Here is a 14,800-nt window from a genome sequence, read left to right on the forward strand (position 1 = left end):
AGAACACTAACCTGTAGTATATTTCTATATTTGACTACTCTTATCCTCTCCACAGCACTGGACTCAATCCAGTGAGCTGCCACTTCAGGGTCATGATGTCGTTTGCGGGACAACGGCTCATTTGTATGCCTTTGCGAGAGCACAGTGACCACTTTAAGTATTTGTTAATCGGTCGGTGCAGTTTCTGAGTCTAACAACTTCTGGAACCAGCTCCGAAGGGAAGGTTTGAACTCCCCAGCATCTTCCTTGTTTTAATCTGGTAAAACAAAAACCCAAATCAGGTTTCAAGGTAGTTAGGTGGAAACCTCTGGAATACGGTGGGAGTACAGTTAGAGTGATTAACCTACCTCCCGGTATTGGGCTTTATCAGTCCCCTGTAATTATACAAGCTAAGACTCCTGGCAGAAGATCATGGGTGTGTCCAGGAATATGAAACAAAGTCCTACAACATGGTCTCTGGGTTCCTCAACATGATTGACCAAGTGTTTTTTTAAATCATTTGAATCAGCATGGTCAAGGGTCTTCTGCCAAGTTACAGGACCCCCTCTCCCTGACCCTCACTAGAATTGCAGTGTGTTCCCACAGTGACACATCAGTTTGGCACGAGAGCATCCCCACTGGAGAGCCAGGACCTGAAGTTCCCACAGATAAGGCGGATCCCTTCTCCAAATTGTGCAACCTCTTTCATCAAATGTATACATTTTCGCAGGAGATGGCAGGCCCGAGTGGACTACACTACATGTTGTCCTCCCCTAAAGTCCCGGACTATACCCACAGAATTAACTCTTTCATTGGACAGCTCTAACAGAGAGTAAAAACAAATGGGGGAATGGCATCCCTCTGGAGTGGCCAGCAAGAAACACAGGTGAGACCTAACGAAACCCTCCACTGACTGAGATTAACATGGCGATCTTTCAATCCTGAGGATATTAGGCATCCCCACTCTTCAGGTGGGAACCCACACCTAAAGTAGCACACTACCTAAAACAGAGACTTTGCCAACCTATGTATAAAAAGGATGGAAACAGTCCTAGGGCAGAGTGTCTGAGGCCCTCTAGTGAGGGAAAAGTAGGGGGCAGCCCAGAATGGTGAACTTTTTGGGATAGCTGCTTAAAAACCTGAAAAGAGGCAGACAGATCCTAGCAAGCATGCCAGGACAAACGTTTTGGAACTGGCAGGTCCCCACACATAGATCACAGAGCTATCCAAGGTGGCTAAAAAAGCAAGAAAAATAAAAAATCAAGGACCCCTGTAGGCCCATTGGTCCTCGCAGGATGGGCCCATCGTATGCTGGGTAAAGCAAATTGCACTCCATCTATGAAGCATAGAAGATCCATCTTACTCCACTTGGACACAAAATTAGGGGAACTAGTCTTTTCAGAGGCAGGACCAGAAGCATGGGACAATCTATTTGGGAAAGCATTAGTCAAAGACCTTTCAAAGTTCCTCCAAGCCTTCACGGCGAAGGCCAAAGGCTAATCCTCCCTTAAGATTGTTTTCTCCTCTTGAAAGACTGGGCCAGACATGGAAGGAGACGCTTGTCCCGCCACCAGTTCTCTTGCAGTTCCTGGAGAGACAGCAAAGAAGAGGCGATTGTTCAGACCAAAAGGGATACACTCCCCACTCTCTTCTTTACGTCATGCAATAAATTCCAGAGAGGGCATGCCAATCAAGGTTTCGTCCTCAGGTAAGAGTCAGATACTCTTCCCTCATAAACCTAGAGGGTTGGAAGGTTGAGTGCCTTCACAAGTGGAGGGAAATCCCCTCAGATGCTTGGGTCCTTCAAAAAGTCCAGTGTTTTCAGATAGAGTTCTGGGGCTCTCCAACCCAGTATGTCAAACCGACCCACATATCCTTTCCAGCAGAGGTCTCTTCTCGGGTAAAACATGAAATCCAATTCCTGAAGGTCAAGGGAGCAGATGAAAACTCCTTTTTACACCCAAAGGGGTTCTTAAGCAACAACTTTGTAGTAAAGAAAACAAGGTAAACCCTTTTTAGGTTGAGTTATTTATAACTCGGAACCTATTACTACTGAACGAAAATCTCTGAAACCAGCCGGATTTCGTGCAATGCATGTTGTGCACTCAACCATGAAGCTTCCCCAGGCGCGCGCTTGGCCTCGCAAAGGCTTGAAAGCTTGAAGGCAATCTGCTTCCCCGCCCCCCTGGTGTTTATGGCTTTTCTCGCTCGCTAATGCGTTTTTCCCCTCCCACCCTTCCTTTGATGTCCGCCGCGCGTGGCCTCTGCCTGTCGCCTCTCCGTCCTTCCCAGCCCCTCTCTGCCGTGGAATCTCAAATTTGGGGACTCCATCTTCAAAACAAGCCTGTTCATGTTGACACTTGCAATTAGAATCCTTTCTTTCCTTTCATCCTTTCTTTCCTTTTCTTTCCTTCCTTTCCTCCCTTCCTTCCTTTCCTTCCTTCCTTTCCATCCTTTGCCTCCCTTTTCTTTCTTCCATTCCTTCCTTCCCTCCCTTTTATTCCTTTCTTTCTTTCCTTCCTCCCTTCTTCCTTCTTTCGTTCTTTCTTTCTTTCCTTCCCTTCCACATTATCACTCAGCACCACCACAGCATCACTCAGCACCACAACAGCACCACTCAACACCACCACAGCATCACTCAGTGCCACTCCAGCACCACTCAGAGCCACCCCAGCATCACTCAACACCACCCCAGCATCACTCAACACAACCCCAGCATCACTCCGCGCCAGTGTTCCCTGGAACCTGCGGGCCTGGGCGCCCGCACACATCAATGCCCCCGAGCGCGCACTGCTATGTGTGTGGCGCGCACACACATCTCCGAGAGCATTCACACCACCGAAGCAGAGCGAAAACCCGGCAAATTCCTTTTGTTTTCTAGAGTGTGGCTGTGGGCTTCATTGTGTGCTTTTGTTTAAAGCATACATGTTAATTGCAGAGCCCATCATGAGCTGCAATTAACATAAATTATTTAAACAAAAGCACACGATATGCCCTTCAGCCACACTCTGGAGAACAAAAACAATGCAGCACCAAAACAGCGTGTGCTTTTAGAATCACCTAAAAGAAAACTCTGTGTTTGTAGTCTTGCTACATTTCTTGTCTTAATAGAGCTGGGCTGTGGAGTGTGATTCTGTGCCTTTCTTTTTTTAAGTTTTCATGTTAATTGCAGCTCATGGACGCTACCATCAACATGAAAACGTTAAGAAAGGCGCACAATCACCACCCAACTGCGCTCTATTAAGATAAGGCGTGCAGGAAGCCATTGGGTGGGTATTTTGAAATGCTTGGCATCTAGTTGGAACACAAATGCGGATGCAGAGCGCCTGAAATGGCGAAATTAGTGCTGGCCATTGATGAGACTGGTTAGTGCTGGACATAATACGTGCATGTTGCTACACGCGGCAATCTATTGCACATCTCGTATCTTTATTAGGGCTGGTGGCCAGGAGTTTACTACAGCGATTACCATTTTTAATACTTGCATATATGTGACGTATGAATTGTAGGCATTAAAATATTTCTCCCCATGAGAAGTCTATGAAAAACGTTTAACATGGATCTTTCCCCACCTTACCAATCGTGTTTAGTCACAGGAAAGGCTGGGTAAAATGATTTATTATTGCCACTATAAAAGTTAATCGTTCATTTCCGTGATCTACAGATACAGATTCTATGCTTGGTTGATCCATGTTTGGGATGCTGCAATACACTAATGGAGATGGAAGGATAGACAATGTCACTGTACATTTTGGGTGCTGTTTGTAAGTCTTTCATCTAATTGATCCACCATCCTTAGACCCGTCAGAATGAGTAATCTTTGTTAACTTTATTACGTGTACCTTTCCAATGGAAACCTCTAGCTCTCAGCTCTTTTTCATTATACCCCATTTCATATGTGGATAGGTGTGAATGGGTTGGTTTATACTTTCAACCACTCACATGGGATGTGACTTCAAAGTTACCATTGAATGCCAGGGAAAGGAATGGGAGATGGGTGCAGGTTTTATGGGAGCTGTGATGCATTCCACAACTGAGTTTCCAAAATCCAGGGAGGAGATGGCTAAATCATGGACTGCCATTTTAGCTGTACATGCAACCGCATAAAAATAAATTTAGAGCATGGATGTCATTGTTGCAGCTATGAATATGTGAGAAAGCCGTATGAGACCAGTGTAAATTTTAAAGATTTCGATATCTTAAGAGGAGAAAACCTTTAGTTTGATAAAGCCGTTGAGTATTGAAATGTCTCTGTTTAGTGTCTTCACGAGGACAGTTGTCACAAAGTTGTGGATGGTTATTTGGGAACATTACTCTAGTGTTTCAGAGCTGCCTCATCTCACCATAGCAGTTCCCGGAGAGGCTTTACGTTGTTATGGTGGTGTATCTGGTCCCACTGCTTGGAGAGGCAAAGCTTTTCTCGCTGCTTCAAGATAATGTATTTTTTTTCTTAATTTCTAAATGGCACACACTCAATGAACGTGGCTATTAATACACAGTGGTCATTGAAAACAGAGTTTTGGGACCATTGTGAGGGGAGGCATCTTGAGATGGTGGGGGAGACATGTTAATTTTATGGTATGTGATGCACTATGGACTACATTCAGATTTAAAATTTCGAATTTTGAAATCTTGCATCTTGCTGACTATTTACAGAAAGAGTGGTGGTTAATGGGACAACGTGGAAGCAATCTTACATTCACTCGTCCTGGTTGTTTCAAAACGTAATTAATGATCTTCAATTAAGGAAGTGCTGAAACCCGAACTTTTAAGACGAATTCTGAAGCAAATTCACAAACTCAGCAGAAGGATTAATGAATGGTTGGTTGATAGGGGCCCATCTTAGGCCCCCTGCTGTGTTCCAAGTCCCTCTGTTTCAACTCCTCTCATTCCACCATTTCAGTATTATCTTTTGACTAATGATCTGGAGGGCCCTAGGCGACATGTGATATTTATAATAACACTTATTATAAATAATTAAGCTCATACATCTGTGCTAGCTATGGATATTTGAAACTGCAAACCATTATATACTTGCGTCTTGTCTGCTCTTATTTTTTTTCCTTGCACCACTAGCTTCTTTTATTAAAAGCCAAGGAGCCTTTCTTTGGATAAAGCATTTCGTTTTAGTTCTTTTTGTATTTCACTGCAGTAAGGGCGGCCTGCTCGCCAGCTCCCATAATACAGCGGCAAAGGAATGCGGAGCAGGCCTCAGAAATGCTGATTTTGACTTATCAACTGCACGTATAAAAAGGATCTCACTGACAAAAGCAGTGACCCACTGACCCATTTACATTATGTGCACTTTGTGATCTGGATGGTACATGTTATTTGCAGCAGGCAAATTAGCCCTCTGCGCTACCTTTCCATGAGTCAAAACTTTCACTTGACAAAACTCCATCTCTCTCTAGGAAGAACATTAATCACTGGAGTTATCATGACATTTTTATTGTTGGCTAAAACTGCTAGCGGCCAGGCCTGCTCAGCGCTGTTCATGAATATTCTATCTCTGATGCATAGTAGTCTAAATTTGAAGGCGCAGTTGCATACTCATAAATGTTAGACAATTTTAGCGTACTGGTGCTACTTCATTGGCAGTGTACCTCAATTGCAGTATTGTCAGAGGGGTGCTAGAATACAGGACTAATGCATTTTAATGCTGTGATGTGGACACTAGTATTAAAATGCGTTAGTCAAAAGCCTGATGCGGCCCTACCCTAACCCAGCCCAGAAACTGCATTTGCTAAAGTTTTCATGTTAATCGCAGCGCCCATCATGAGCTGAAATTAACATGAAAACTTGAACAAATGCACACAATCAACCCACAGCCCAGCTCTATTAAGAAAAGAAAGGCAGCAACAAAGCTGCCAAGGTTTCAAATTGACATGTGGGACGGTTTCAAACCTGCCTTAACAACATTCACTTGGATCTGTTTGTGAGAAAATGCCCCTCTTTTCACTTTTTTAGGAAAGTTTGGAGTGATATTTGGAGCTGCACCCACAAGTGCGGTCTGGTTACTGGTGCACATAGCCTTGGTTGCAGCGCACATAGACCTTAACTGCCGCACACAGAGGAAAAATATTTGAGGGAACATTGCTCAGCGCTACCCCAGCATCACTCAGCTTTACCCCCGCATCACTCAGCGCTAACCCAGCATCACTCAGCGCTACCCCAGCATCACTCAGCGCTACCCCAGCATCACTCAGCGCTACCCCAGCATCACTCAGCGCTACCCCAGCATCACTCAGCGCTACCCCAGCATCACTCAGCGCTACCCCAGCATCCCTCAGCACCACCACAGCATCACTCAGCGCTACCCCAGCATCACTCAGCGCTACCCCAGCATCACTCAGCGCTACCCCAGCATCACTCACCCCAGCATCACTCAGCACCACCACAGCATCACTCAGCACCACCACAGCACCACTCAGCACCACAACAGCACCACAACAGCACCACTCAGCGCCACCCCAACATCACTCAGCGCCACCACAGCATCACTCAGCGCCACCACAGCATCACTCAGCGCCACCACAGCATCACTCAACGCCACTCCAGCATCACTCAGCGCCACCCCAGCATCACTCAGCGCCACCCCAGCATCACTCAGCGCCACCCCAGCATCACTCAGCGCCACCCCAGCATCACTCAGCGCCAACCCAGCATCACTCAGCGCCAACCCAGCATCACTCAGCGCCACCCCAGCATCACTCAGCGCTACCCCAGCATCCCTCAGCGCTACCCCAGCATCACTCAGCACCACCACAGCACCACTCAGCACCACCACAGCATCACTCAGCACCACCACAGCATCACTCAGCGCTACCCCAGCATCACTCAGCGCTACCCCAGCATCACTCAGCGCCACCCCAGCATCACTCAGCGCCACCCCAGCATCACTCAGCGCCACCCCAGCATCACTCAGCACCACCCCAACATCACTCAGCACCACCCCAGCATCACTCAGCACCACCACAGCATCACTCAGCACCACCACAGCACCACAACAGCACCACCACAGCACCACTCAGCACCACCACAGCACCACCACAGCACCACCCCAACATCACTCAGCGCCACCACAGCATCACTCAGCGCCACCACAGCATCACTCAGCACCAGTGTCATTTACAAGACCAATAGCTCAAACTTTCGTAATGTAAATGTAAATGTAAATGTAAATAAATTTATTAAGCGCGGTTGCTGCCCACGGGCGTCCAAGCGCTGAGTTAAGCAGAGATGAGACGGAGCAGAAGAGTTTGCACTCGGAGGATTTGGCAAACAGTAGCGTTTTCAGCTTTTTTCGGAACGAGAGTAGATCTGGGTTGGACCGAAGTGGAAGGGGGAGAGCATTCCAAAGCTTAGCAGTGTTCAAGGAGAATAGCCTACCCCCGGTCCTGGCTCTCTTTACTCTAGGAACAACTGGCAGGAAAGCCTCTGTGGACCGGAGGTTCCTGTTTGGGTGGTAGGGGATGACAAGATTGTCAAAGATTGCTGGGCCTGTCTTCCAAAAGGCCCGATGCGCAATGCATAGCGCCTTAAATGCCACTCTCTGCCTCACTGGCAGCCAGTGCAGACTTTTTAGTCCAGGTCTGGCTGACTGGGTTCGCGGAATCTGTAGCAGGGTACGTGCTGCGCAGTTTTGTACCACCTGCAGCTTCCGGAGGGTCATCTCGGGGGCCCCTACGTATAGAGCATTGTTTGAGTCCAGGCGGGACTGGATGAGGCCTTGTACTGCCACCTTTTTAGCTTCCAGAGGTAAAAGCGGGAGGACCTTCCTCAAGATTCTAAGCAGGCCGAAGCATGTGGCGGACAACTTGGTAGCCTGGGTGGAGAAAGAGAGCTTTTTGTCGAGCCACACTCCTAGGCTCTTTACATTTTCCTTAGGGGTGGGAGGAGCGCCCAGACCGCGGGGCCACAAGGAAGTAAAAGGTACTGGCGAAGCTGGACCTAGAAGCATGAGCTCTGTTTTTTCTCCGTTCAATTTGAGGGAGGAGTTGGTCATCCACTCCTTGACGTCCTCGAAGCATTTCAGCAGACCTCCCGGGGGTTGCCTGTTGTTCTCATGGGCCAATGAAACCACTAGCTGAGTGTCGTCGGCGTACAACACAATTTTAATGCCGTACGTAATGCGAGACCTATTGCATTGCAAATGCTTGTTGTTGTTATCATTGATTATACTGCTTGACTGGAACTTGTACTGGAACGCTATGACTCTCACATATGGCATCCACTTCTGCATTGTGCTGTTCACATGTACGGCTTAATAAAACAAGAATAAAAAACAAGCATTGGAAATGCAATAGGTCTCGCATTAGGAAAGTTTGATCTATTGGTATTGTAAATGACACTTTTTTTATTTATGTGTTGGTTTTGAAAGTAGCAAAATTAATAGCTTTGTCAGTTACAATGTCAATAGTTTTAACTTTTGCAAATGTGACACCTATAGCATTTGTAATGCAATGTGTGTTGTATTTACGCGACTTAGATGTATTGATATTACAAATAACAATGGCTTTTAATTTTGTAAATAATTAATGCTTAAATAAAAGTTATTGTAATTTATAATGGCAATAGCTTAAACGTTTGTAAATAACTTTTGTGAAGATTATCTTAAGTGTATTTTATTGTGACGACAATCCAAGAACATTGCATTTGCACCTACACACACACAGCCACACACATGTAGATGTGGTGGTGGTGGATCTGGCGGATATGGTGGTGGTGGATGTGGTGGTGGTGGTGGATGTGGTGGTGGTGGTGGTGGATGTGGTGGTGGTGGTGGATGTGGTGGTGATGGTGGTGGATGTGGGGGTGGATGTGGGGGTGGATGTGGGGGTGGATGTGGGGGTGGATGTGGGGGTGGTGGTGGATGTGGTGGTGGTGGTGGAGGTGGTGGTGGAGGTGGTCGATGTGGTGTTGATGTGGTGGATGTGGTGGATGTGGTGGTGGAAGTGATGGTGGTGGGTGTGGTGGATGCGGTGGTGGATGTGGTGGTGGTGGATGTGGTGGTGGTGGATGCGGTGGTGGATGAGGTGGTGGATGAGGTGGTGGTGGATGCGGTGATGGATGTGGTGGTGGTGGATGTGGTGGTGGTGGATGTGGTGGTGGTGGTGGATGTGGTGAATGTGGTGGTGGTTGTAGTGGATGTGGTGGTGGTTGTAGTGGATGTGGTGGTGGTGGATGCGGTGGTGGTGGATGTGGTGGTGGTGGATGTGGTGGTGGATGTCATGGTGGATGTGGAGGTGATGGTGGATGTGTTGGTGAAAGCACAAGGAGGCAATAAGGCCTCAAAGGGTGCCTGGCATAACACCCTCTTCCCCTATTTCCACCCCCAAAAAGATTCCGCTGACCACATAAACCCATTACTGACGTGCCAAAGTCTAACCCAGTATAAGTATACCCTACGTGGTTTTCAAACAGTTGGTGTGCAGGGGTATAGAAGCTGAAATTAAGAACAGAAGAGGACTGGGATGGATAAGCAAGGTCGGAGGTCAAACATGCCATCTCAAATTCTTTCGGGGTGGGGGCAAGGAACGCACGGCAGGAAGTGTCGGCCTGTGTCAAAGCAGCAGCCAGCTGGGAGATGAGCACGTGCCTTTTGGGGGTGGGCTGTTGCAGAGAGTGCTCACGTGACCTTCCTCAACACAAACAATGCGCATTCAAACCCTCCAGGGGAGGGGTGGGCGTACTTGGACCAGGAGGTTAATTGCGGCTGGCAAGTGGCACGCTATTTTAATACAATATGGAGTTTTGTGCAACGTGTGAGTTTGGGCTGCGGGGGACTGTGGGAGTAGGCAGCAAAAATGCTTGTTAGTATGGAGTGCTAAAAGGTAATATGCGAGAAAGTTATTTCAAAAGTATTGTGTGTGTGAAGGAAGATTGTATGGGTGAATGGCAGAGTATGGATAAGGAAGAGTGGGGGGCAAAAGATATAAGAGCAGCAACTTGTTGATAGTAAAGTTATGGAAGGCAAAAGGAATGTGAGCATATTTGTAGAGGCGAACTAAATTGTTTTTGTGTGTTGTCGTGTTATTTAACAGAAATAACTAACAATTGTAGCATTGTAATAACATATAAAAACAAGTAAACAATAATGTGAAGTAGTAGAAATACAAAAGTTGCAGTACAACTCCAAATTGTTATATTAAAATGGATGCTGTAGTAGGTAGAGACAGGGAGGGAGAGAAGAAGATAGTAGCAGTTGCGTAAGAGTAAGGTAGTATTGTGTGCAAATGGTATGATGTATTATAAAAAAACAATAAGGGCTTAATGGAGAAAGGGAGGGTTAAGAGCACGGAAGATGGCAAGCAAATAGTAGTGGCATGTAGCTAAAGCAGAAGGGACTCAAGAAAAAGGGAGGTAGGGAGGGAGAAAGCAGGAAGTGCAGTATGGTAAAGTATTAGTTTGTGTTAAAGCAAATAGTAGCAGATGCACTGAAGGCGCCTTGCAGTCTGTATTTTTTTTTTTTGCAAGTAAATGGTCCGGTATTTAATTAAAATAAAAGAAGGGACTTGTAGGACACAGGATGAAAGGAGCGCGCAGGACGTTAAGCAAATAGTAGCAGATGCATCGAAGGTGCCTTCCAGTCTGACAACACAGAATAGATGGTGAGGTAGATTAGGTTAAGGAGAGGCCGCGCATGAAGTAATGAAGCAGACGCGCTTTGTGGTGGGGGAGGGGGGTGCATCTGTTCTGTTAAAGTGTTCATGAGTCTGTATGAAGGGGCTTATATGTTTGTGTGTGAATTTTATAGTTGTCAAATTCTTTGTAGTTGAGAGAGGCAAACAGAAAATACAGAATGACAGAAAAGAGACGGGTGAAAAGGAAAGCAAAAAAGAGATGGAACCAGCTTTGCAAAGGGGCAGATGGAAATGATCTAGACAAAAGACGAGAGGGAAACCTGAGCAATGCAGGCAGAGAGAGAGTGAGGGTTCGAGAAAAGAATGAGGCGTTGCGGTTCTCTTTCTCCCTCTGGTCCCTCCTACCTGGGACGATCCCTCGCTTGTGAAAAAGGGAGAAGAAACGGTTTTCACGTGAAAGGGCATGTTTTGGGATCAACTTCAACTACACACGTGCAAATTGTGAGATCGGGAAATGCATTGTGTCATTCCTTCAGAGGAATAAATGGAAAAAAAATGCTTCCGGGCGGCAGCGCTGATTGAGGCGAGTATGTAAGAGGAAAACAGCTTAGGGAGCAACTAGAAGCTTTGCCTTCATCCAGAGCGATTCTGGCGGGCTGAGATTGGGAGGGTTTCAGCTCTGCTAACTTTTCACTGGGATTTCACGTGGTGCGTGCGCACACAAAGAAGGGAGGGGTAGTGAGAGAGAGGAAGGGGGAGAAGAGAGGGGGTAGTGGTACACGAGTGCAAATTGTGACAGATGCATCGAAGGTGCCTTCCAGTCTGACAACACAGAATAGATGGTGAGGTAGATTAGGTTAAGGAGAGGCCGCGCATGAAGTAATGAAGCGGACGCGCTTTGTGGTGGGGGAGGGGGGGTGCATCTGTTCTGTTAAAGTGTTCATGAGTCTGTATGAAGGGGCTTATATGTTTGTGTGTGAATTTTATAGTTGTCAAATTCTTTGTAGTTGAGAGAGGCAAACAGAAAATACAGAATGACAGAAAAGAGACGGGTGAAAAGGAAAGCAAAAAAGAGACGGAACCAGCTTTGCAAAGGGGCAGATGGAAATGATCTAGACAAAAGACAAGAGGGAAACCTGAGCAATGCAGGCAGAGAGAGAGTGAGGGTTCGAGAAAAGAATGAGGCGTTGCGGTTCTCTTTCTCCCTCTGGTCCCTCCTACCTGGGATGATCCCTCGCTTGTGAAAAAGGGAGAAGAAACGGTTTTCACGTGAAAGGGCATGTTTTGGGATCAACTTCAACTACACACGTGCAAATTGTGAGATCGGGAAATGCATTGTGTCATTCCTTCAGAGGAATAAATGGAAAAAAATGCTTCCGTGCGGCAGCGCTGATTGAGCCGAGTATGTAAGAGGAAAACAGCTTAGGGAGCCACTAGAAGCTTTGCCTTCATCCAGAGCGATTCTGGCGGGCTGAGATTGGGAGGGTGTCAGCGCTGCTAACTTTTCGCTGGGATTTCACGTGGTGCGTGCGCACACAAAGAAGGGAGGGGTAGTGAGAGAGAGGAAGGGGGAGAAGTGAGGGGGTAGTGGTACACGAGTTCAAATTGTGAGATTGTTAAAAGCATTGTGTCATTTCTTCAGAGGAATAAGTGACTCCGGGTAAAAGGGAGGGGGAGGAGCGGGTAAAAAAAAAAACAAGACGGAAGGAAGGCAGAGAAGGGGAGGGGGGAGGAGAAATGCGACACGGCGGGCAGGGGAGGGGGCGGAGCGGGGAGAGGGTGTGAAAGCAGCAGGGGCCTGGAGTGCGGCTGAGGGAACTTAAGAAATGCGACACGGCAGGCAGGGGAGGGGGCGGAGCGGGGGTGTGGGAGGAGTGCGCCTGAGGGAAAATACATGCAAGCAGGCGGCTGGGGGCATGTGCACGCGCTTTTAAGCTCAATGCGCATGCGCATTGAGCTTAAATTTCACGGGCACTGCAAGGAATCGCCACGATTCCTTGCAAGTTGGTTAAAGACTGTTTAAGCCCCCATAGTCTCGCAAGCTCGATGCGCATGCGCATCGACAGGCGAGACCTAAAAAGAGAGAGACTAAAAGACAAGGGAGTAAGAGTGGCCATAAAGCTGAGATATTTCAATAGATGTTTGATCTACAGGCACTTCGAGATAGAGCAAATCCATCTTTTAAGAGACATTTTGAAACAGGAAGATTGGATGATTCATCTAGACTAAGAGACACCTATCTATTGATTCTAATTTTCCCTCGCCACAGATGCTCTAATCAATTCCTTTTGGAAACAACAGGTGTAGGTGTTGAGGCTCTCCAATTCGACCTTTCCTCAGAACCTTGGTGTTCTTCATAACTCCTCCAGCCAGTTGCAGCGTGGCTACAGATGCAAGGTTTCAGCAGATCATTTATCTGTATGACATCATCTTGATGTTGAAAGAAAAGTTCACAGTCCTCCACCAGGCATAGTAGACCATATCCCTTTTGGCTGATCTGGGTTTCCAGATAAAGACAGATAAATTGGACCCGAAGAAGAGGATAAACTTTCTGGGATTCAAAATAGACTTGCAAACCACAAACCTGAAACTCTCAGGTCCCAGAATTTCTGCCATCAAGCAGTAGTTACAGAATCTCATTACGAAACAGTGAGTGTTTCTCCAGTCGATTGCAAGGATGGTAAGTCTGCTATCCTCTTCCATCCAGGCGGTTTTTATTGAGCCCACTCCATTACAGGGCCCTCCAACACTTGAAAAATCAAGCACCTACAAAAAGGGAGCATCCTACTCGGAAGAGATTCCACATTATCAGAAGGCCAGAACGGAGATTATATAGTGGCTGGGAAGGTATGGAACAGTAAAGCAATTTTCAGATCGGAACAGGACATAGGGAGAGACAGATGCCAGCCGATGAGACAGAGGGTCTTGTTGCAGAGATACTTCCACAGAAGGACAATGGTCTCCAGAAGAAGTGTCCTTACACATCAACTGCTTGTAAATCTTGGACAGTTTGTTCACCATCCAGAGCCTAGCGAAGGGCAAAGTCAGGTTTTCTATCCTTCTAAAAAACGACATCTCGGCGATCCAGTAATTCAGTAAACTGAGAGTCAACCACTCAAGAACCCCGATAGAGACTGCAAAGGAGTTTTGGAATTACTGCCTGGAGAAGGAAGTGAGTGTGACAGCAGTTCAATGTCATGGGTTTAAGGAGTAAAAGTTCATTTATGGCACCAGTCAGCCATAAAATATTTGACTCGTATGAAACCATTACTATGAATGAGATTAAGGAACTCTTCAGGAGACCAACTTCCAAAAACACTAACTTCACCATGAGAGAAAAAGACGAGCGCTAAACCAAATCGTCAACAACACAAACATAATTTGTTGTAAAGCAGACAAAGGGGGTGCACTTGTGATAATAGATTCGGACTTTTACCAACAGAGCGTTAATGAACAAGTCCACAACACTGAATTGTACATGAAATTACCCAAGGACCCAACAGGAGAATTTACAAAAACTCTTAAGACCATCGTTGACAACGCTTACAAAATGGGTGTGATTACTGAAAAAGATAAAAAATACTTGATACAAGAATATCCAAGGAGTCCCAGTTTACACATGCTACCAAAAATCCACAAGGATCCTAAAAAACCACTGTTTCGTCCAATTGTGTCTACAAAAGGATCTATCCATGAACCAACTGGGAAATATTTAGACAGACATTTACAACCGCTAGTGAAACAAATGACAACATACATACGCGGCACCACCGATTTCTTAACCAAATTAAACGACACTACCTTGGACTTGAACATGACGATAACTCTGTGCACCATTGATGTATGTGCTCTCTATACATCCATCCCACATAATAGAGGTATAGAAGCCATTGAATCCTTTTTGATCAACCACAACATAAAACAAGAGTGAAAGATTTTTCTCCTAGAATTACTCCAGTATACTCTGTACCACAGCTATTTTGAATGGAATACTGACTTTTTCTTAGAACTTGCTGGAAATGTGTTTATGCATTGCCTGGAACTGGACAACATCCTTACCAACCCAAGATGGAATGAGAAGATCTTGAGATTTTGGCGCTACACAGACAACATCTTCCTTATATGGAAAGGACCTCCAGGTGAGATTAAGGATTTTATTGCATTTATCAACAATATAGACGATCATATACAGTTCACACACTCAGTCAGCACGAAAAGTATCGCATTTTTGGCTGTAT

General features: G+C 46.2%; 1 protein-coding gene across 2 annotated transcripts in view; it reads right to left on the bottom strand.

Annotated features, from left to right (window-relative positions):
• The window catches only part of THAP12 (THAP domain containing 12), a 110,126-nt gene that overhangs the window by 82,023 nt on the left and 13,303 nt on the right, over positions 1-14,800 (bottom strand). The window lies entirely within an intron of this gene.

The sequence above is a fragment of the Lissotriton vulgaris genome, chromosome 8 (assembly GCF_964263255.1).
Source record: "Lissotriton vulgaris chromosome 8, aLisVul1.2, whole genome shotgun sequence".
Lineage (NCBI taxonomy): Eukaryota > Metazoa > Chordata > Amphibia > Caudata > Salamandridae > Lissotriton > Lissotriton vulgaris.